Below are 22,342 nucleotides of genomic sequence, written 5' to 3' on the forward strand. Positions count from 1 at the left end.
GGTGGCAGAGGCTGTATCAAGACTAATGTAATCTAATAGATAATTTCTATATTGGTTAGAATTAAGATTATTTTTATTTTTCCAGTTCATGAGGACTGTTTTCTTGGCTATGCATAGGGCAGTGAAAACCATATGGGCTATATTCTTTTCCTAGTGACATTATCTAAGCTGCCCAACAAACACACTAAAGGGGAAGTTGGAATGTTACATTTCAGACACTTTGATAAGTCTTCACATATCTCGCGCCAAAACTTCTGAACTGGTGGACAGAACCAAAGAGCGTGGATATAATTGTCCAGTGAATTGGTTTGGCAGTGTGAGCAGTTGTTGGTAGACGTAAAGCCCATCTTGAACATCCGTTGACCTGTATAGTGCACTCTATGTAGTATTTTGTATTGAATTAATTGAAGACTGGGGTTTCTAATTAGATGAAAGGTTTTTAAGCAAATCTGAGACGAGAAGTTTTGGTCTAAGTTAACTGATAAATCCGCTTCCCATTTTGCAATAGGAAGTGATATTGATTCATCTGTTTTAGAAAGCATTCTGTATATTTTGGACAGTAATTTGGGGGTTTTAAGAGTAAGAAATTGAACCACACTTGGTGGTGTTTGTAGTTCAACTTGACCTGGTTTAAATCTCTTTTTTACTATGGATTTAATTTGTTGATCCCATATTGTGTAACTAGTCTGTCAAATGAAATAAATTCTGTTCCTTCTAGTATATGTTCTAAATATTTGATTCCTTTACCACTCCAATCTGAAAAGTTTATCATATTATTGTTTTGTAATATGTCAGGGTTGTTCCAGATAGGTGTACGTTTGCATGGGATTAATGAAGACTCTGTCAACTTCAGAAACTCCCACCATGCTGTCAGAGAAGAGCTGATGTTGATGCTTTTGAAGCATGTTACCATTTGAGTTATTGACTCTTTGGCCAGTGGTTGGAGCATTCTGAGGGAGTTTGAGATCACACACGAAGATTCTGTTGACCTGTATAACACCTGTCATCAAAACAATTGTGATTCAAATGGAAACAATACTAAATACAACTTATTTTTAATTATAAATACTAACTTATAATTAAAAATGGAATCAACAGCAAAACGCTGGAACCAGGTTCAGCTCTCTGTGAAGGACTGGTGCCACTGGATCAACATCCTGTCATCTACCAAACAGTCTGGGGATTAGGGTTTGGTTAATGTCCTTCTGTTTACATGGAATTCCTCTGGGTTAGGTTTAACTTCTTTTTGGACATTATAAATACTGTTTCCTTCCATTGTTCACACTGCTGAACACACTGAGTCGTATCAGGTCCATTCATGTGTTTGCTGGAGGAAGACACACTCCAACCGTGTCTTCACATTCCCAATCGGTGTTTGTTTTCTGTCTTTGCCGTGGCTCATACTACAGCTGTTCTTTTCCCTGTAAAATACAAAGTGTAGCATCACAATGTCACTACACTGGAGAACGTTACAAGTTCATTCATTTTCCGCATAGTAACAGTATTCACAGTGAACTCAGGTCCTTGATGTTGGTGCGACTGCCTGCTGCTATGATTGATTGAGGGTAATCTCCAAAGCTACGGGTTGTAACTTTGTATCTACACCAGCAACAGTTCCACAGGCTTCAGAACTCATCCATTGTTTTTCCACTTCTGTGACCTCTACTGTTGAACCTCTCTGCAATATTAACATATTTACCTGATTAACTTTATTTGTTTCCAGCCTCACTGTGCAGATCTCAAGAGTCTACTTACTGCAGAACACACGCTTTGTCAGCATGCATAATCAAGTTTAGAAATTATATTTTATGCAGCTGCTGAAGCTGATTTATTTTCTGTCGGCACAGAGTGGCACTAATTCTTGCTTTTTTTTCCTACTAAGTCACACTTTTGCCTCATCCATCACTGCTCTGTGAGACTGCTGCATCTGTCCTGTTTCTTTAGTTCTGCAGAGACTCCCAATCACTTCTGTCAGCCTATCATGAAGTTTGGAGAAGAAGAATCAGGAAGTAAATAACTATACCAAATATACATCCATCTTTTCCAATTCAGGGTCTTGGGTGGTGGTGCCTATCCCAGCTACAACAGGGTAAGAGGCAGGTACCCTGACAGATCATGTGGTGTCTGTACTTCCTTCAAACCTCTGCAATAGAGCAAACACCATTCCAAAATAAAAGCACTGACGTCAAAACAAACAGGAGGTTTAGATACTATAGCAGAAAACACACTTTTAACATTGAAATTTTGTAATTATTTTACTTTTTGCGCTGTATAATGGTGTAGCCCACCAGATACGCAAAACCATCATGAATGTTTTGGGGTTCCTTTTTTAAAGTTTTATATTTTTTTGTGAAGTGTAATGCTTTTATTTTGAAAAGAGGAAGTAGTAGGAAAAAAAGATGCTGTGTTAGAAGGACAGAAGAAGAACATCATGGTGAAAAAGGATCTTCCAAACAAAAGAAAGTTAGACACTTTTATTGCCATTATCACATCACTCATTCAGACATAAGATCTGTTATGCTTTTATTTTACATTGTGAACAACACTAACATTAACAACATTAACAAGCTTTAAGTGAGACTGTGTAAGCAAATAACCACACAGGCGCTAGCTTAATAGCCTAATATGGTTACAGCGTCACAAAAAACATTAGATGAGTTAAAGTTACATTTCACATGTGATTTTATCCTGATTATGCTTCTGAAAGGGAAACTGCACATTAATGAATATGATTTGGTTTATTATGCATGAAGCTGCATAGAACTCCCAGTAACACCAGTAATGTGTTGATTAAAACTGTGTTGAATGCTGAATTTTATTGTTAGTGGAAGTCAAACAGAAACATCAACTTATGGAACATTTTATTAATTAACTGTTGTCAGCATTTGTTTTCATCCATCCATCCATCCATCCATCTTCATCCGCTTTATCCGAGGCCGGGTCGCGGGGGCAGCAGCCTAAGCAGAGAAGCCCAGACCTCCCTCTCCCCAGCCACCTCCTCCAGCTTATCCGGGGGAACACCAAGGCGTTCCCAGGCCAGCCGAGAGATATAATCTCTCCAGCGTGTCCTGGGTCTGCCCTGGGCCTCCTCCCGGTGGGACATGCCCGAACACCTCACCCAGGAGGCGCCCAGGAGGCATCCTTGTCAGATGCCCGAACCACCTCAACTGGCTCCTTTCGATGTGGAGGAGCAGCGGCTCTACTCTGAGCCCCTCCCGGATGGCTGAACTTCTCACCCTATCTCTAAGGGAGAGGCCAGCCACCCTTCGGAGGAAGCTCATTTCTGCCGCTTGTATCCGCGATCTTGTTCTTTCGGTCACTACCCACAGCTCATGGCCATAGGTGAGGGTAGGGACGTAGATCGACCGGTAAATTGAGAGCTTCGCTTTTACACTCAGCTCCCTCTTCACCACGACGGACCGGTGCAGCGTCCGCATCACTGCAGCCGCAGCACCAATCCGTCTGTCGATCTCCGGCTCCCTTCTCCCATCACTCGCGAACAAGACCCCGAGATACTTGAACTCCTCCACTTGGGGCAGGAACTCATCCCCCACCCGGAGTGGGCACTCCACCCTTTTCCGGCTGAGAACCATGGCCTCAGATTTGGAGGTGCTGATCCTCATTCCCGCTGCTTCACACTTGGCTGCCAACCGTTCCAGTGCGAGCTGGAGTCCTTCACCTGATGAAGCCAACAGAACCACATCATCCGCAAAAAGCAGAGATGAGATTCTGAGGCCACCGAAGCGAAAGCCCTCCGCCACTTGGCTGCGCCTAGAAATCCTGTCCATAAAAATTATGAACAGAACCGGTGTCACCGGCATTTGTTTTCAGCTGTATTTATTTTAGTTTGAATGTTGGGGTGCATTTTATGACACATAGAATAGAATAGAATAGAATAGAATAGAATAGAATAGAATAGAATAGAATAGAATAGCCTTTATTGTCATTGTACAGGGTACAACGAAATTGGAGTGCCACTCCCTTGGTGCAAAAATACAATAATAAATATAAATGTAGAATATAAAAGGTACATTAAAACAAACAATAGTAAGTACAATATATACAGGATAGCAGCATTAATATAATGACAGTAAGAATAGCAGCATAATAATTGACGGTGACCAGTGTTGGGACTAACGCGTTATTAAGTAACGCGTTACAGTAACTACGTTATTATTGTGGTAACGAGCACGGTAACTAGTTATTATGCCAAAACCAGGAACGCGTTACTCGTTACTGGGATTTAGATAGGCTCGTTACTGCGGTGGTGGATATCGCGGAGCTTCCACAGATTCAATAACATTAGCAAGTGGTGGAGGCCAGCAGGTGGATGAAGGAAAAGGGAGGCAGGAAGAGAGACCCGGCGGCCGCGGTCCGCGTGTCAGGTGAACTGAACTTCAGGTAAGAAGTTATGACCTGCAGTTTATCGGAGTCAGATATAAACCAAGTTTAGGTGGAGTTTATTTTCGGTATGCTGACATTTTCGTATCTGCGTGCTAGCTAGCATGACGGAGTTTCTATACAGCTGGGTGGGTGCTATGTTACTGATGTTGAACTTTATTTTGTTCATACGGTTAATTATTAGAGTTTCCAACCGTCCGTAAAAAACAGAATCGTCTGGTATTCAGAGAAAATATTACGCGTTTCGTACTGAGGTGAAAAGGAACACAGTTTGTCCCGGACTTCAGCTACAATGAAAAAGACACAAAGCTGAAGCTGCACAGCTGCCTCTTCTTCTCTCATTCTCTCCTCTCCTGTTTCTACTTCAATCACGAAACTGATCAATGATCAGCTGATCGGCTTTTCTCTCTTGTTTATTTATCGCCCACTTTGCGCCAGAAAGAGGAAACCAGCGGATGTCGCGCTAAACAACAGCAGCACGTTTAAGCTTGATCAGCTGTTGTTAGAATTTATTTAATATTAATTTCTAGTATCAGCTGATGTTTGCTGGAGCCACAGCTGTAAAGCTGCTGGTCATGATATCGGTTTGGTTATCTGGTGAGAGGAAACATGAAGATGAAACCAGGAGATGTCCTTACTGAATCATCAGAGCTGAACAGGTGATGTAGAAACAGGTTTACCTGTTAGGTGACATGAATGAGTTGAAGGAAGTTATGAACTGTTTCTGAGAGACAAATAACACCAGGATCCTTTTCTACGTAGCTGACAGCTGGTAACTGTGCAGGGGCGGGTCTAGCAAAGTTTTGCCAGGGGCCAGGTAGGGCATTAACAGGGAAAGGGGGGACAAGGAAATACTTTTCTTTATTATTCTCATTTAAAATGTCTCGCTTTTAAAAAATAATTATCTGAGTCTTACAACAAACAATTGATAGATTGATACATATATACCATCAGAACAGTGTACATCACTGTCACAACAGTGTTTGTTTTCATTCAAAGGCTTTATGATTTTTCCTATAATGGTGGGCCGGTCTCTAGTCAAAATGCCCGGGACGATTTTTTTGTCCCAGTCCAGCCCTGGATGCAGCTCATCTGCAGTCTGGTGTTACCTACATCTTCCTATTCAGAAGGCAGAATTTCCAAGTTCTGAGTACAATCAAAAGCACCACGACTGCAGTTTTTGTGTTGGATGTAAAAAGCAGGCTAGAATCATGGCGGCGGTCAACGACGGTCCAGGCGTGGGATTTCTCTCGTGGAAATGTGCACATTATTTTTTCCTTTCTATTGGTAGGTGGCACAGTGCACTTGTGGCAAGTAAGCAAGCTAGAAGACTGGCAATCTGGCTGAGTATCCAGTTACAGAAGCAACACATTAACAAGAGAATTCTGAGTAAAACCAAAGTTACTTTCCCTAGTAACTAGTTACTTTGAAAGTAACGAGTAACTTGAAGTAACTGAGTTACTTTTTTAGAGAAGTAACTAGTAATGTAACTAAGTTACTAATTTAAAGTAACTTACCCAACACTGACGGTGACAGTATGGTGTAGCTAAGCAGTTTCAATTGTTTTTGTGCTTATTTACTACGGTGATAGCTCTGGGAAAGAAGCTATCCCTGAATCTGTTTGTCCTGGTTTTATGTGACCTGTATCGTCGGCCTGACGGTAATAGTTCAAACAGTTGATTGCTGGGGTGAGAATGGTCCTTGATGATATTGCCAGCTCTGCTGAGGTACCGAGAGTTTGAAATGACCTCCAGGCTGGGCAGAGAGCAGTCAGTGATCTTCTGGGCTGTGTTGATGACCCTCTGCAGTGCTTTCCTGTCTGCAACTGAGCACCCTGCATACCATGTTGTTATGCTGTACGTTAGGATGCTCTCTATGGTGGCTCTGTAGAATGTCACCAGCAGCCTCTCATCCAGGTTGTTCCTCCTGAGCACTCTCAGAAAGTGGAGACGCTGCTGTGCCTTTTTTACCACCGCCGTGGTATTTGCAGTCCAGGAGAGATCATCAGAGATGTGCACACCCAGAAACCTCATGGAGTGCACCCTCTCCACACAGCTCCCGTGAATGTACAGTGGGGCCGGGTCTGCTCTGCCCTTCCTGAAGTCGAAGATAAGTTCTTTAGTTTTCGTGGTGTTCAGTTGGAGGTTGTTAACTGAACACCACTCAGTCAGTCTGTTGACCTCATCTCTGTAGTCCGACTCATCCCCCCTTGAGATGAGTCCAACCACGGTGGTGTCATCCGCAAACTTTATGATGGTGTTTGAGAGATGGGTAGGGGAGCAGTCGGATGTGTAGAGCGTAAACAGGAGGGGACTCAGAACACATCCTTGTGGAGACCCGGTGCTGAGTGTGATGGTGCTGGACAGGTGGGGGCCGAGTCTGACAGACTTTGGTCTATTTGTCAGGAAGTCCTTAATCCAGAGGCAGATGGGGGTGGAGAGTCCCAGGTGAGACAGTTTCTGGACCAGGATCTCCGGGATGATGTGATTAAATGCTGAGCTGAAGTCCAGGAAGAGCATTCTCACATAGCTACATGCCTATAGGAGGAGGATTGAAGATGAATAACATGGGTTATTTATGTATTTATTCTTATCTTTTTTTTAATATTTAGAACAGAGATGTACTTAATGTAAGAACAGGTTTAATAACGTCAGTGTTTTCTCCCTATTTGACGACCTTACAGTCATTCAGTGTTTTGCAAACCTCACTCTTGCCTGGTGATGGGGACAGAGACTTGATTGGTTTACTGCGGATCCATAGAGCACAAAGGCAGTTCATGTTGGCCTCAGACTTGTGCTGCTTTTACTGACTGGATTCGATTATTATTATTTTTTTTTCAGGTGGTTAAAATGAGTTTAAGACTGTAATCAGTCCTCCCGTGCACACAGTGGACGTGAAGTGGACCTTTGCATTTTAAGCATGTGCTATGCCGGCTGTGTGTTGGGCTCATAACAAAAAAAATCCAAAATGTTGTTTTAGCATCTATAACAATCATTTATTTAACATGTAAAATAAATGTTTTAAAAAATTAAAACCCTCAGGAGTCAATGAAATTACTGGCATTTAAGATGAGCTAGCAGCAAGACACAGCCTCACTGATTCTTTGTTTCAAATTATTTATGCTAACAGTGCTGCTACATGGATTTTATTGATGCATGTACATCCCACACCACAAACAGACAAACAGACACATCACAAACAGACAGCCAACAAAATAACCGTTCTGTCTTTGTTTTGGACACATCTTATGTAGATGCCACAGAACCTTTCTAGATCTATTATGATGTGATAAGCATGATACATACAAAAGAATCACTTTGCTTTTGGATGACATTCAGTGTCATGTTAGTCTCAACAGATATTTGAGATTCCATTTGCATGTGCTGTTCTCCCAAAGTGCATGCTGGGATTAGGGTTAGGGTTACACATATAATGATGGCTTTGATGTCCCAGCGATAATCACATTATTACTCCTTTAAATCAAAACGTGTCCAGCGAACAACATTGTTTGGTACAGTTTTGTTTTCACAATCAGAAGCAGAATTATCTTTATTGACCAGGTTTGTGCACAAACGAGGGATCTGACTCTGATTCACTGTGCTCTCTTCATTCATTTATTCTCTTAAGTTTTATAGTCTTTATTATTTGGTAGAATAATTTATGAACGTCTGAGCTTTAAAAGCTATTAATGCTGTACATATAAAGATTATCCTATTCCAATGTCCACATTTAGCAGACACAGAAGAATAGCATTAAGCTAGAATCATGTCTCTGGCCACCTAAAGAATTTAAAGACTCTCCCTTGAGTAGGTTTCATTTATGTATTTGATTTCTTGACTCCTTAACAGTTTTTTGTGTGAGGTCCTTGAATTGATTTATTTTTGTATGTCGAATAATGAGAATTAGTGAAGCTTTGAGTCAAGAAAGTCTTTTGTGTATTGTTTTCTTATCTGCACCAAAGTTCATGTAGGGGAGACCGGGGATAGTTGTAACGTGGGTCAGTTGTAACACTTCCAATTTCTCCAATCAGGGCTAAGTTTCAAATGATGTGACTCATCCTGTGCATGCCCAATTCAGTTCTGCTATCACATGTGAAAAATCAGCACATTTTGTCAAACACAGACAATTTAACACGAAAAAAAGTAATTTGTATGCCAAAAAGTAAGTTTTTCTACTTTATTTCAATTTCTAATAGCATTATCTGCTTTGCAGTTAAACTCATCAAACTTAAATTATGTTATTTGTATGTCTATGGGGATATATTCTGTGTAGGTCTTTAGTGCTAATGTTTTAGCCGTTGGCTGTAATCTTAGCTAATTCATGGCTATAGGAGTCTGGGTCAGTTGTAACAGCAACAGTCTGGGTTAGTTGTAACAGCAACAGTCTGGGTTAGTTGTAACAATAATGCAGATGTTACAACTTACCACACTATTACTTTAACTTATATTAAACAAGTTGGGGCAACGACATCAGCAGAGAGAGGTTCACTGGTCACCTTTGTATATGTGGTTAATGCCATTGGCAACACAACCACTGTTTGTGTTCCCACACATACATTATGCAGACCACTGTGTCAGGGATGGACCAGTAGGAAGTACTGGTAGTGGAAATAAATCAGGACTGGTGCAAGAAACAGATTTCCTCATCTTTCTGAAGCACTTTGCAAACCACACCAAGGTCAGCCATGATAAAAAGTCATGGAATTGCGATGCTGGTGCACAACTACATTTTTTAGCTTCATTGTTATGTTGAAAACTTGGTGCAAGAGTTGTAGGTTATAATGCCCACTGAGCCAATGAGGCCAAACTCAAGGAAGACCAACCAAAATTAATCAAATATTCAGTTGCAGAAAATTCCATCATTTGTCTTTTTTAGGGGGGTTGGAATATGTTCAAAAGCTAGATTTCTGCATTCTGTCACACACACAGCTACATAAATGGCTCTAAGTGCATCCATGTGTTGAATAAAAAAGATTACATGTTAATGTTTTGTCAGTACCCTTATTTCATTGTGTTACATTTCACCCCAGGATATGTTACAACTAACCCAGACTATGGGGTTAATTGTAACATTTCACTCTTTGTGTTTGAGACCATACCATGCAATGGGTAATTGTGCTGCAGAGAAAATAGCTGCACTATTTAATAGCAGAGACATGTAAATACTTTGCATTACATTTTGAATCCACTACCTTAAAAGAGCTCCAATTTACAGACAGAAATGTCAAAAATGTTACAACTATCCCTGGTCTCCCCTATTGTTTTGGAACTTTTTGCAAAAGAAACCTCATAAAACGAATTAAAACTAATGATATAAAACTCATAATTTATCACATTATAAAAGTTAATCAAAAACATCTGAACAATACTGACATTCAATTAAAAACTGAAAAGTTAAAAAAGCCTTTTCTAAAAATGTAGAAATGTATGTCCGTCTGAATGTAGCTGAAAAGTAAAACAACCTCTCTCATTCTGACAACCAACTAAACTTTGGTTTACCCCACTATCCCACAGCAGCATGTGAAGAATCACTTAGAAGTTCTTGGAGGTTCTTCAGTTTTAAACCAAATAACACAATAACTCAATAACACAATGACTGACTGGACAAAACATCCACTGAAGTCTGGCGCTGCTACTAAACCTCGAACGTCACGATCCGTGTTTTTCTTTGTTTGATTCTTTGGTAGGTTTTGGATTTTCATTATCCTAGACTTTAGTTTTGATAACGATTCTTGGCAAAGTTTTCTTACTGTTGGTTTCTGTGACTCACTATGACTATTACGCTCATTTTGCTCTCTGGAGTCTTCTATCCCGAGTTCTCTATGGCTGAGTTATTGCCTGTTTTATGTTATTCGATTAGTGTCTCATGTTTTATTTGTGTTGTGCTGTTAGTGTTACTTCGTTGGTGTTGTGCTTTGTTGCCCTCGTGTGTCACTTCCATGTATTCACTTTGTTCTGTATGATCTCTTTTCTTCACTCAGTGTTGACTGCACTTTGTTTTTTTCTTGCACTTTTGCCCTCAGCCAAATAAAAGTTTGTTGTTTTTTCTTATCCCTGCCTGGATGCTTTTCCTGTGTGTCACATGACAGGAAAATTCCAATTCTGATTTTGTTTTTCAATCTGGATTTGCAATTCAATGCATTCTTTTTTTCTTAGGTTTAAGGCTTTTATGTCAGCATATTCTAATAGATATTTTTAAACCAGTCTACCATGTGATAAAAGAAAAATATTCTACTTGTGCATTGACTAAAGCCAATGACTCAGACAAACTCTTTCACCCGACAGTTCATTTACGTCATGCACATTTACTGCAAGCAGGAATGATTCCTGTGTTCTGCTATTTAAAAATACAGCGAAGCCTCTTACTTTTTCAGAGAAGTTAACTATCGTATAAAAGCTTGGTTTGGTTTTTTGTGGTGAAATGGTGAAACATAGTGAGTAAAGCCTTTTGACTATTATTGGATCATAACGGTACGGTAAGGTGCACTGAAGGGCAGAAAATGGCTCTCACCACAGCACACAGTTGTGTTTTGATGTCATCCAGTTGCATCAGAAGAAAGGATGTGCCAGCTGTTGTGCCACCTAATTTAATGCAGGTCCTCCACAGTGTCACCATGGTTATGGAAGTGAGGGAGCCACATGGTCAAAAGTAAGATGGGCCCCTTGGAAATGTGTTAGCTGTCATCACAGCTGGTCTCTTGTTCACGTTACTTTAGGACGTGATGAGGATGTAGATGCTTCCTTCGAGATGAGCACATGATCATGCTCCGTGGGTTCGAGTGAATAGTACACATTTCTGAGTTCTTGGGTAATGCTATATCCATCTGTTGGCGTCCTGGGCTGACAGAATTTAAGAAAACCTCCTTTGATGTTTGTGCTTCAGTAATTTTTCACTCCAGCTTCTTATGTCATATTACTGCAGCAGCTGCCAGAAAGGGGCTTTCACCTCTCAGCCTTCTCTTTGCAGTGCTGACTTGGCAATGAAACGATGGCGAGAAACCTATAAGCCGGGCCTCTCGGCACTTTGAGCTACCAGTTCACCGCTCACATCCACTACAGAGCAATTTTGCTCGGACGATTTCCACTGAAAGCTACAGATCAGGACACACATTTTCTTCTCGGTGAAAGCATTAGGAAGGATCCCACGCCTGTTTCCGTGCCTGCTGTGTTGGAATAGTTTATTGAACTGAACACATCTCTGCTTCTACTTGGGTGGCTGCGGCTCACGCCCCATCGAAACTCGTGTCTTGGTTGAACTCATTGGGGTAAATGCAGATACGAGGTTGAATTGTACAAACATTTCTGGGGGGCAAACTCATTGCAGAGGCAGAAGTAATCTCATTAAGTGTACTGAAGCTCAGTGGTAAAAACCAAAGAGGTTTTTGTGGCTAAATACTGTAAAATAACACAGAAGACATTACAGCAAGCAGCAGAAAAAAATGCCATTTATTTCATTTCATTAGCCTGACACTGTATTCATCATCAAGTCAATTTCTCTTCATGAAAGAACTCGTTTTTTGTGTTTTGCCAACCACTCAGTTGTAAGAGTTGCTGCGTACCTGCACAAATCATTTTCCTTCTGCCTGGCTTCATGTCAAAAGCAGAAGCACAGCAGAATGGTGAACTCGATCTATTTTATTATCATCTTCAACCCGATCGTGTATTCCACAGATTGTAACAGATTTCCAGGGAGATTTGATTTCTTCTAACCAATCACAAAAGACCTGTGTGTCTTCCTGAAAATAATATCTTTTGAGGTCAAACCGGATGCCAACATGACACTTAGAGTTGAATTTTAAGAAAGGAGATATATAAAGCATAAACAAACTACGATGTCACTTTTTAAAGTTAATCCCCCTTCCAAGGTCCTCTCCTTGTAGGTACAGTAGATATATATGTACATGGTTGTGTCACGATCCTGGGTCCTTTTGACCCAGCGTTTTGTGTTTTCTACCAGTGTCATTTTGGTTCTGTTCTTCCTCCGGTTTAGTGTTGTTCTGTTCTGCCGTCTACCCCTGTGTTAAGTCCGCGTTGCTAGTCTGTGTCTTTGTGTGTATGTGTTTCCTGTTTTATTGTGACGGTCTGTGTCTTATCTCAGTGTGTTCAGTTTACTCTTCCCTGTCTCGTCAGGTCTGATTACTCCCAGCTGTGCCCTCCTTTTTTGTGTCTCATTCCTCGTTATCCTTCTGTGTATTTAAACCTCGTGTCTGCCTCTGTTAGTTGCTGTTTCGTCTGTGTTATTCCCCTCCATTTTCCTGCGTATTCTGGCCGCATTATTCTCCCTGCATCTCCGTTTCATGTTTCAAGGTTTCAGGTTTGTTTTTTGCTTAGCTTTTCCCAGTTTAGTTCATTCTTAGGTTTTGGGTTTTCGCCCACCTCTTCTCCGTTTGTGTCATCCTTTGGTTATTAAAGCTCGCTCACCACTTAAGCAGTCTGCATCTTGGGTCCTTATCTACACTCCACACGTCTGCCACATCGGACGTGACAGGTTGAGTGAGTGTTGCCATCATGAACACATTAACAATAACAACTAAAACAGAGAGGTGATGCTTTCAGTGACTAAAAAAGACTTACTGACTTGGTGTTTAAGTAATAGCTTAAGCCTATTAAGCATAACATGTTAGCAGATTGACTGTATGTCTTTGTCTGTGGTAATTTCTTCAGAATATGTGGACAACGTGGAAAATCCCAGAATGAAACTGGGATCAATGCAGCATGTGTGTTTTTTTGTTTTGTTTTTCAAAGCTCTAATACAGATATTTGCTCTAATGATGTCTGTTTGATTACTCACTTTTTCCAAGGATAATATTTTAAAAAGTAAGGTCTCTTGGGGGAAAGTATCTCCATAATCCTGTTATTCCTTTGTCTTTGCTATTATTCCTGCTGAAAATCCTTTGACCAGTTTCCCTTTAACCACTTATTTGCTCTGTACTACCAACTTCAACATACCCAAGGAATCTTTCTGTTACCTATACTCAGAGGTGGGAAGTAACAAAGTCTCCTTATTGTACTAGAATTTTTTTGTTATTTATTAGAGTACTATTTGGTGTATCCATCACCAATGCTTATCACATACAAAGGGATGAAAGAGGCAAAACAATTATTTATTCATAATCTGTAGTGCTACACTCCCAGGGTGAAGTGTTTTTGCCATTGAGCAATCAGGTCCTTAGGTACCAGCATGAACTCCTTGGACCCACAATCAGACCCTCATGCAGTGGGTCCTGGGTTCCTCCTGGTAAACAATAATGCCACATGTCTCATTTGGTATGAGTATGCAGACAGTTTCTGGAGGATGAACCAGTTGACCCTACTGGCCTGTCCCCACGCTCACCCAACCTAAATCCAGTTGAAGACCTCTGGAAAATTACATGTAAGTCCTTCTGATGCCACAAGGTTGCACCTCAGTGGTCCAGGAGCTCAGTGATGTTTGGATCTGGAGGAGTTCTCCTGGGACACCATCAGCTGTCTCATTAGGATGGCCAATGTTGTCAAACATGCACATAAGGGTTTGGGGGCCATACGAACTACTGAGTATCATTATGTGTTGTTGCAGTGCTATTTCAGCAAAATCAACTAACCTGCTGTGTCATTTTTTCATTTTGATTTTTGGGTGTTTTTGAATTAAGACCTCTGTAGGTTGATAATTTTCATGTCCATTAAACATAGAAGCATAATTTTTTCCCCATTGAGACGTGCTTTCAAAGTGTTCCTATCATTTCTGGGGCATTACACATTCCAAACAAGAATTGGCATCACTAAACTATAGCATATACTGAATACTTTATTTCTATGGTGGTGAAAGAGTTCCCTCCCTGCTTTTGAACTGTTTCTGTTAGAGAACCTGAGCCACTGACCCAGTTTTTTGTTTTTACTGTGTTTTGAAGTCTTGTTTTATGTTCTCTGGACCTTATATTTCCTAGTTTAGTCTGCTTATGCTCCTGAGTTTATTCAGTATTTCTAGTTTTGGTGGTCTCAGTTAGTATTTGGTCCTGTTCATGTTTCGGACTCGTCTGTGTCTTGTGTGTTTCCTCCCCAGCATCTCCGCCATTCTTCTTAGGTGGCACTCGGTCTCGTCCCGCAGTTCTTCCTGCCGACGGCGTGCCACCGCCGCCTGCTTCCACTGCGTGGCCGCCAGCTCGGCCACCATTCTCACCAGCTCCTCCCTCTGCTGGCCCAGTCCTGGATCTGCCGTGCCTCCCTTCCTGGGTTTCGGCACCACTGTGAACACTGAAGCAGACCCAGTTGTGTTCTGTACATTTTTATTGTTCTGTGCACATCAACACCACCAACTCCCAGTCAGGACCCAGTCCCATATTTAAGATGGCGGGGCATGATTGTGGATGCCGTGCAGGTGCGTCCGCATTCCCTGCACCACACCGCAGGCCACGCCCTGCCACATGTACATTAAAAGCAACTGTTCTGGAAGAGCAACTTTATTTAAATTTAAACTTTTGTAAAAAACCCAAAACAAATCAAAACAAGAAAGGAAAATAGCACAAGCTCGACTGATGTTGGTCCCAAGAGTTTTCTTTTTAATTATATTAAGTGCATAATTTCTTTTGTTGTCACTGTAGAGCCAAATGCCTTTTTAATTAAAAAAAATCTGCTGTTTCTTTGTGTTCATATAAGCAGAGGCGCACAACAGATTTATTGCAAACAGACAAAGCATCAGCTGACGCACATCAAGTGTTGGACTGAACATGAAAAAACCCAGATGGGTTTCTTTTGGCTTTTTTTCTATTCAACTTATTTCAATATTGTACTTTCATGTACATGCTACTATCCATTTGTCTTTAAGAACAGGAAATGGGCTGAAGAAAACTATATTTCCAGTCAGTGAACCTTTTTTTTTTAAATTTTCCAAATGTGTATTTTCTGCTAGTGTTGCATACATGGACTTATGTTGTTTTTATGTTTAGTAAAAGGACAAAATATTTAGTCATTGGAAGAAGAGATTTTTTTTAGGCCTCTGCCAACTTGAAGTTTCTTTTTGTGCTTCTTTATCTTCTTTGTGGACATTAACCAAACAATCTTTTTGACCTATCAATAACTGAATTTTTGGCATACATGAGTGTATCTGCCAGACACACCAGTATTCCTGACAGCTCTAGTTGGTTCAAACTCCGCAGCTTTCAGTGCTTTGGCTGTGCTTTCACGCTGAAGCTAATACAGTCTGGTGTTAGGGTTTCCACTGAGTGTCCCCATTTTATTTTTCTGGTCAAACACTTGATTGTTGCAGAACATAAAGTTTGTTTAAAATGGTTCCAAAAACAAGTTACTGTTGAGCCATCAGCACAGCACACTATACCAGCAAGTCTTGGTTTCCAGAAAGAGTACAGATTGCCTAAATCAAGGTTCCCCTCTTCTCGACCTGGAGTGGGCAACATGTTTAAGGGATTTAAATGTTTCACTTTGTTGTGTTCTGCTGAATTTAATCTCACAAAAGCCCCAAGGAGAAGTTAAGACTGCATGCTTTTCATAGTGCTGTACTACACTGATCTTTGTCATTGCCCTGCTGTGTGTTTTTGTTTGTAGTCTGCAATTGCACTTGCTTAAAGATGTTTGTCATAATTGGAAATGTATTAAATCCGACACATGCTCGACCTCACACGCCAGAATGTGGCTGAGGGGATATCATGTCCTTGTTTTTTGTTTTAGGCTATATGTTGATTTTATCAAGTCACCAATGACCAGAAAAATCAGCTGCCTGTGTGGGGTAGTAGTTTTAATTCGTCTCTATGCCAAATTCAAATGGCACAATTAATTATTTTAACTTTAATTTCACTCCTCCATGCATTTCACCTTCTCTGTGACACTTCATTTTGAATCTCACAACGAGTCACAGACTGTAATGAATTAATTTCCTCTATATCATTGGAAAATCTAAGAAAGCCATTACACAAATTTAATTCATGCATATGTGAAATAACCTGAAATGAACTAGAAACACAGTTCAGCCTGTGGCGTTAGCCCGTTAGCTGGCTGGCTTGTCAGATGTAATTAACTTTCCACAGTCTTTCCTGTCACTTTTGCTGTAATTTGATAGAATCATAGACAGAAGATTTGAGAAGGTGTATTGGTGTATTTACTTGCCCTGTACAAAACCGAAGATCAAGTGCATTGCCAAAATGCTGTTAAATACAATATACTATAAAGCCACCCACTTATCAACTAAGACATACAGAGCTCAATACTAAGTCAGACTTTTGGGGGAGTGCTTGTACAATCAGTGTATTTTCTCTGGACCATCCACTTTTAGTTTGCCCCTCTCACATTGGATTTTCTTTTATTCTTGGTGAACTTTCTCAGTTTGTCTTCACAACTCTGCTGATGCTTCAAAAAAGAAAAATAGGGGCAAAATTTATGTTTATCTTAGGTACACAATCATATGGGACCCACAGTTTCCCAGCAGAATATTGCCCAAAGCGTCACACTGCATCCACCAGCTAGTCTTCTTCCCCTAATGCATCGAGGTGCAAGGTGTTCCCCAGGTAGGTGATGTACACGCATCCAAATGTGTGCATGGTTAATCAGACATGGCCACTTTCTTTCACTTCTCCATGGTCCAGGTTTAATGCTCATGTGCCCATTGTTCATGCTTCCAGCACTGACAGGGCTCAGCATGAGCACCCTGACTGGTCTGAGGCTGTACAGCCACATACTGTTGGATCAGACCTCACAGGCTAGCCTTCACGCCCTGCATGCATCAGTGAGCCTTGGCTGCCCATGACCCTGTCATTGGTTCATCACTGTTCCTTCCTTGATAGTGACCACTACAGATCAAAAAAGCCCACATGAACTGCTGTCCATGACCCAGTCGTCTAGTCATCAGAATGTTGCCCTAGTCAAACTCACTCGAATCCTTACGCTTGCCCATTTTTTCCAGTTTCTAACACATAAGCTTTGAGTGTTCCCTAATATATCTTATTCATCAACAGGTGCAATGTTGACGGGATAATCAGTGTTATTCACTTCACCTTTCAGTGTTTATAATGTTATGCCTGATCAATACATTTTTGGACTTCAAAGGTAGCAAATAGTGACTTTGATAATTGGCCAGAGGTTGTTAAGTCATGACTCAACAACCAGATGAACTCACGGTGCTAAAGTCAGAGCACTCAAGTATAAAAGCATATACGTCATACAAGAGGCAGACAGAATGACGTCTGTATGTGTCCTTGGTGGCAGCAGGTGAATGTCAGGGTGCAGCATGAAGCTTTCTGTTCCACTTTCCCCTGAATGTTAGACCGCCAAAGCTGATGAGAAATCAAAGGTTGATCAAACAGAAGAGGTGGGAAGTTATCGATGCAATAATACATTAAATACTTGCTATGCCAGCAAGATGATGAAAAGCTAGACCTTCCCAAGCAACTGAAGCACGCCTATAATTGTAGAGAGCAGCTCGAGCTGTTGGTGCAAAGACAGTGGGCAAATCTACAGAAGACACTCATGATATTCACAAGAGGACAGTGAGCCATTCAGTGGACACAGCCCCACTGCTGCTCCCTGTGGGATCAGAGCATGGAAAGGCAATGAAGCGTACGATCTATCTGACGGAGGATCAGCACAGCACTGCATGACTGATAGGCTCCACTCACAGGTCACCAGCACATCATTAGTCTTACCTGTTCGGTTCAGCATGCCAGCCCCCCAAGGGTCATATGTTTCAAATGCAATAGTGCATTCGTGATTGTGTGATAGAAGCATGATTTCAAATCTTGGTTTGAAGCAACAGAGAATCTCAGCTTCCACAATAGTGTGGAAGCTTTGAATGCCACGCTACGGTATCAAAAATATATATACTACATTTCTAACTCAGAGTGGGGGAACTTGATTTCTTAAGCTTAGACTTTATGTTTGTCCAACCTCATAATGACAACTCTTAAAAAAAACAGAGTGAAGTACTTGGATGTAAATGTAGTCAAATGCATACGATGCATCCAGGTGAAATTCTTAGCTTACAAAGGAATTTTAGGGTTAAGATAAGACCAACCCCTTTTCTTTCATTTCACCTGAGTTCACCTGCTATGAAAGCACAGCAGTGGGTAATTTAACTTAAACTTGCTTAACTTGAGAGCACCCTGCACATGAACCCAACTTTCTTTATGTCTGCAACATTTTGTGAATTTCTATAAAATATTCAGGCCTGTTTTGTGTTAGTCTTATACAAGTGTTTTGGATTTTTTGCAATATCAGCATATTTAAGGTGAAAGTACTCTGTGGCAGTAGGGCCTCAGTGTGTCTCACTCTTTCCAGAATGTGCCCTTAGACTCTGGTCTTACATTTCAGTAGTCTGGGAACCTCAAGCAGGGTTTGTTGTTATGAAGATAACTGAGATATTTGCGTCTCCACATACTGCTCACTTTTATTTATAAATGCTTTGTAAGCACAATCCTCAATTTACACGAGGTCACACAAAATAACCTGCCTGAATTAACTATGATTTTTAATAATTAACACATATTTATAACACTTCTATTAATATATTCAGGCTTTTTTTGCAATCAACATCAGGATTTGAATGCACTGTGGGGCCAAAAATATTTGCTTCTCCAAAAAGAGCTCTGTACGAAGACCCTCTAAGACCCTCTATATGAATTAAGTTAAGCAATTTCACTATTAAATGATGAAACCTAAATGAGTAAACTGTGACGCAAAGAGGGATAAATGGACAAAAAATTAGTACAGGCATTGTCTAAAGGCCAGCACATCTGGGTCACAAAACTCATTTTTAATGACCACGATTTTCTTGAAATGGATCTGACTTAATGTGATACTTTTTCCTGAAGAGTGTTGACAGACAGGCGTTTGTGCGATGGTATCATAATTGCACAAATCTTTGACGGGTTCAGGTTTGACTCGAGGATGATTGTAGTCATGACCAACCCTAATTAGAGGTTCTCCTGCTGTGAACGGTGAGGAGTCCAATTTGTGAATAAGTACAAAACAAAAGGCTGACCTTTTCCTTGACATTATCAAAGATGTGATCACCACTTGCTGCCCACTGAGCTAAAATGAATAGCTAAGGTAAGGTGTTTGTATTTTAAAGGAGAATTAGAAATTCTGTGAGAAAATCAGCAAAGCTTCATAGCCATTTTAAGGTCATTATTTGGTTCCTAGTTGTTGCTTTCTGAGGGAAGAGATGAAATTAAATTGTACACTACCTGCTGCAGCAGACCATAGACTACCAAAGCCGCAAATAGCTGCTTAGTATAGTAAGAAATACAAAAGATGTGCAGAGTGAGGGGTGTGGTCGTCCACAACATGACTTCGTGGATGCAGTGGGTGCTAGAAGTGTCTGTGATGGAGGGAAGAGAGGCTGCTCTCACTATCAGTTGTAGGGTATAGCGATCCAATACGGTGCAGTTTCCATACCAGACAGTGATGCAGCGTTCACAACCCTCTCGATAGTCCCTCTGTAGAAGCTGGTGAGAATGGATGGAGGGAGATGGGCTTTTCTCAGCTTCTGCAGGAAGTACAGACACTGCTCGGCCTTCTTACTTATGAAGCTGGTGTTGAGGGACCAGGAGATGTTCTCTAACAGGTGGACACCAAGGAATTTGGTGCTCTTGACGACCTCCACAGAGCATCCATCAGTGTTAAGTGGACAGTGATCTCTCTGTGCTCTCCTGAAGTCAACAATCATCTCCTTTGTTTTGTCCACATTCAGAGACAGGTTGTTGACGCTACAGTAGTCTGTTAGCTGTTGCAGCTCCTCTCTGTATGCTGACTCGTCGTTCTTGCTGATGAGACTCACCACAGTCGTGACATCGATGAACTTGATGATGTGGTTCAAACTGTGGATTGCTGCACAGTCGTGACTCAGCAGAGTGACCAGCACTGGGCTGAGCACACTCAGATGCTGAGGAATGATTGTGTTGAATGTTGAGCTGAAGTCTATGAACAGCATCCATATGTGTCTTTAATGTGCATTTGGCAAGATTTGGAATGGTGGGGATGGTGTCATCTGTTGACTGGTTGGGGCGACAGGTGAACTACAGTGGGCCCAGTGTGGGTGGCAGCCAGGTTTTAATGTGCCTCATGATGAGCACTTCATCATGATGGGTGTAAGTGCAACGGGAAGCTAGTATTTGAGGCAGGACACTGGGGACTTCTTTGGCACAGGAACAAAATCATTATCGAACATTATCAACATACAACTCTAAATGTTGCTTGACAGTGGCTGGATGAGTAAATATGTAGTTGATGGTGATTTCATTGTCTCAAGTGGCAAAAATCACACACTAAATGATTGAAAACATTTGTGTTTAAACAAAAACTCATGTAGCACATGATTTCTTTTCACAACACTTTAAAGACTTTTAGGGACTGAAGACACCAAGTGATGAAATGTTTCAGGTGTCATTTTGTTCCAGTCTTCAAACTTCTTCTGCAACTGCAAACCGTCTTCTTGAAGGCAGCATATTGTGCTCCATGAACTTTTCAGCATTAATGGTGCCATCACAGAGGTGCAAGTTACCTTTGCCAAGGGCACTGACACAACCGACCAACCCTGGCTTTTGGACTTGTTGCTGGTGACAGTCTGATTGATTCTTTTCTTCTCTGGTCTGGAGCACAGGGCGTCTCCCAACAAATACCTGAAACACTGATGCATCTGACCACAGTGCACGTTTCCACTGTGTGATGGTCTGCGCCAGATGCCTCCATGCCCAGAGAAGTCGACGGTGCTTCTGGACACTGTCGAGTACCACAATACATACAGGGAGTGCAGAATTATTAGGCAAGTTGTATTTTTGAGGAATAATTTTATTATTGAACAACAACCATGTTCTCAATGAACCCAAAAAACTCATTATATCAAAGCTGAATGTTTTTGGAAGTAGTTTTTAGTTTGTTTTTAGTTTGAGCTATTTTAGGGGGATATCTGTGTGTGCAGGTGACTATTACTGTGCATAATTATTAGGCAACTTAACAAAAAACAAATATATACCCATTTCAATTATTTATTTTTACCAGTGAAACCAATATAACATCTCCACATTCACAAATATACATTTCTGACATTCAAAAACAAAACAAAAACAAATCAGCGACCAGTATAGCCACCTTTCTTTGCAAGGACACTCAAAAGCCTGCCATCCATGGATTCTGTCAGTGTTTTGATCTGTTCACCATCAACATTGCGTGCAGCAGCAACCACAGCCTCCCAGACACTGTTCAGAGAGGTGTACTGTTTTCCCTCCTTGTAAATCTCACATTTGATGATGGACCACAGGTTCTCAATGGGGTTCAGATCAGGTGAACAAGGAGGCCATGTCATTAGTTTTTCTTCTTTTATACCCTTTCTTGCCAGCCACGCTGTGGAGTACTTGGACGCGTGTGATGGAGCATTGTCCTGCATGAAAATCATGTTTTTCTTGAAGGATGCAGACTTCTTCCTGTACCACTGCTTGAAGAAGGTGTCTTCCAGAAACTGGCAGTAGGACTGGGAGTTGAGCTTGACTCCATCCTCAACCCGAAAAGGCCCCACAAGCTCATCTTTGATGATACCAGCCCAAACCAGTACTCCACCTCCACCTTGCTGGCGTCTGAGTGGGACTGGAGCTCTCTGCCCTTTACCAATCCAGCCACGGGCCCATCCATCTGGCCCATCAAGACTCACTCTCATTTCATCAGTCCATAAAACCTTAGAAAAATCAGTCTTGAGATATTTCTTGGCCCAGTCTTGACGTTTCAGCTTGTGTGTCTTGTTCAGTGGTGGTCGTCTTTCAGCCTTTCTTACCTTGGCCATGTCTCTGAGTATTGCACACCTTGTGTGATAGGTTTGTAGCTTGAACCTATTCGCTGGAATGTTGAAGGCAATGTAATCACACAACAAGCAAGACCCGAGTAGGCAACATTCTTTATGTTTCACGTGCACGGGAGAGAACTGTACAGGCGCCGTTCCTTCGCTTGACCCCAGTTGTTCTCGTCCGTTC

This window comes from Oreochromis aureus, linkage group 2, assembly GCF_013358895.1.
Source record: "Oreochromis aureus strain Israel breed Guangdong linkage group 2, ZZ_aureus, whole genome shotgun sequence".
In the NCBI taxonomy this organism is placed as follows: Eukaryota; Metazoa; Chordata; class Actinopteri; order Cichliformes; family Cichlidae; genus Oreochromis; species Oreochromis aureus.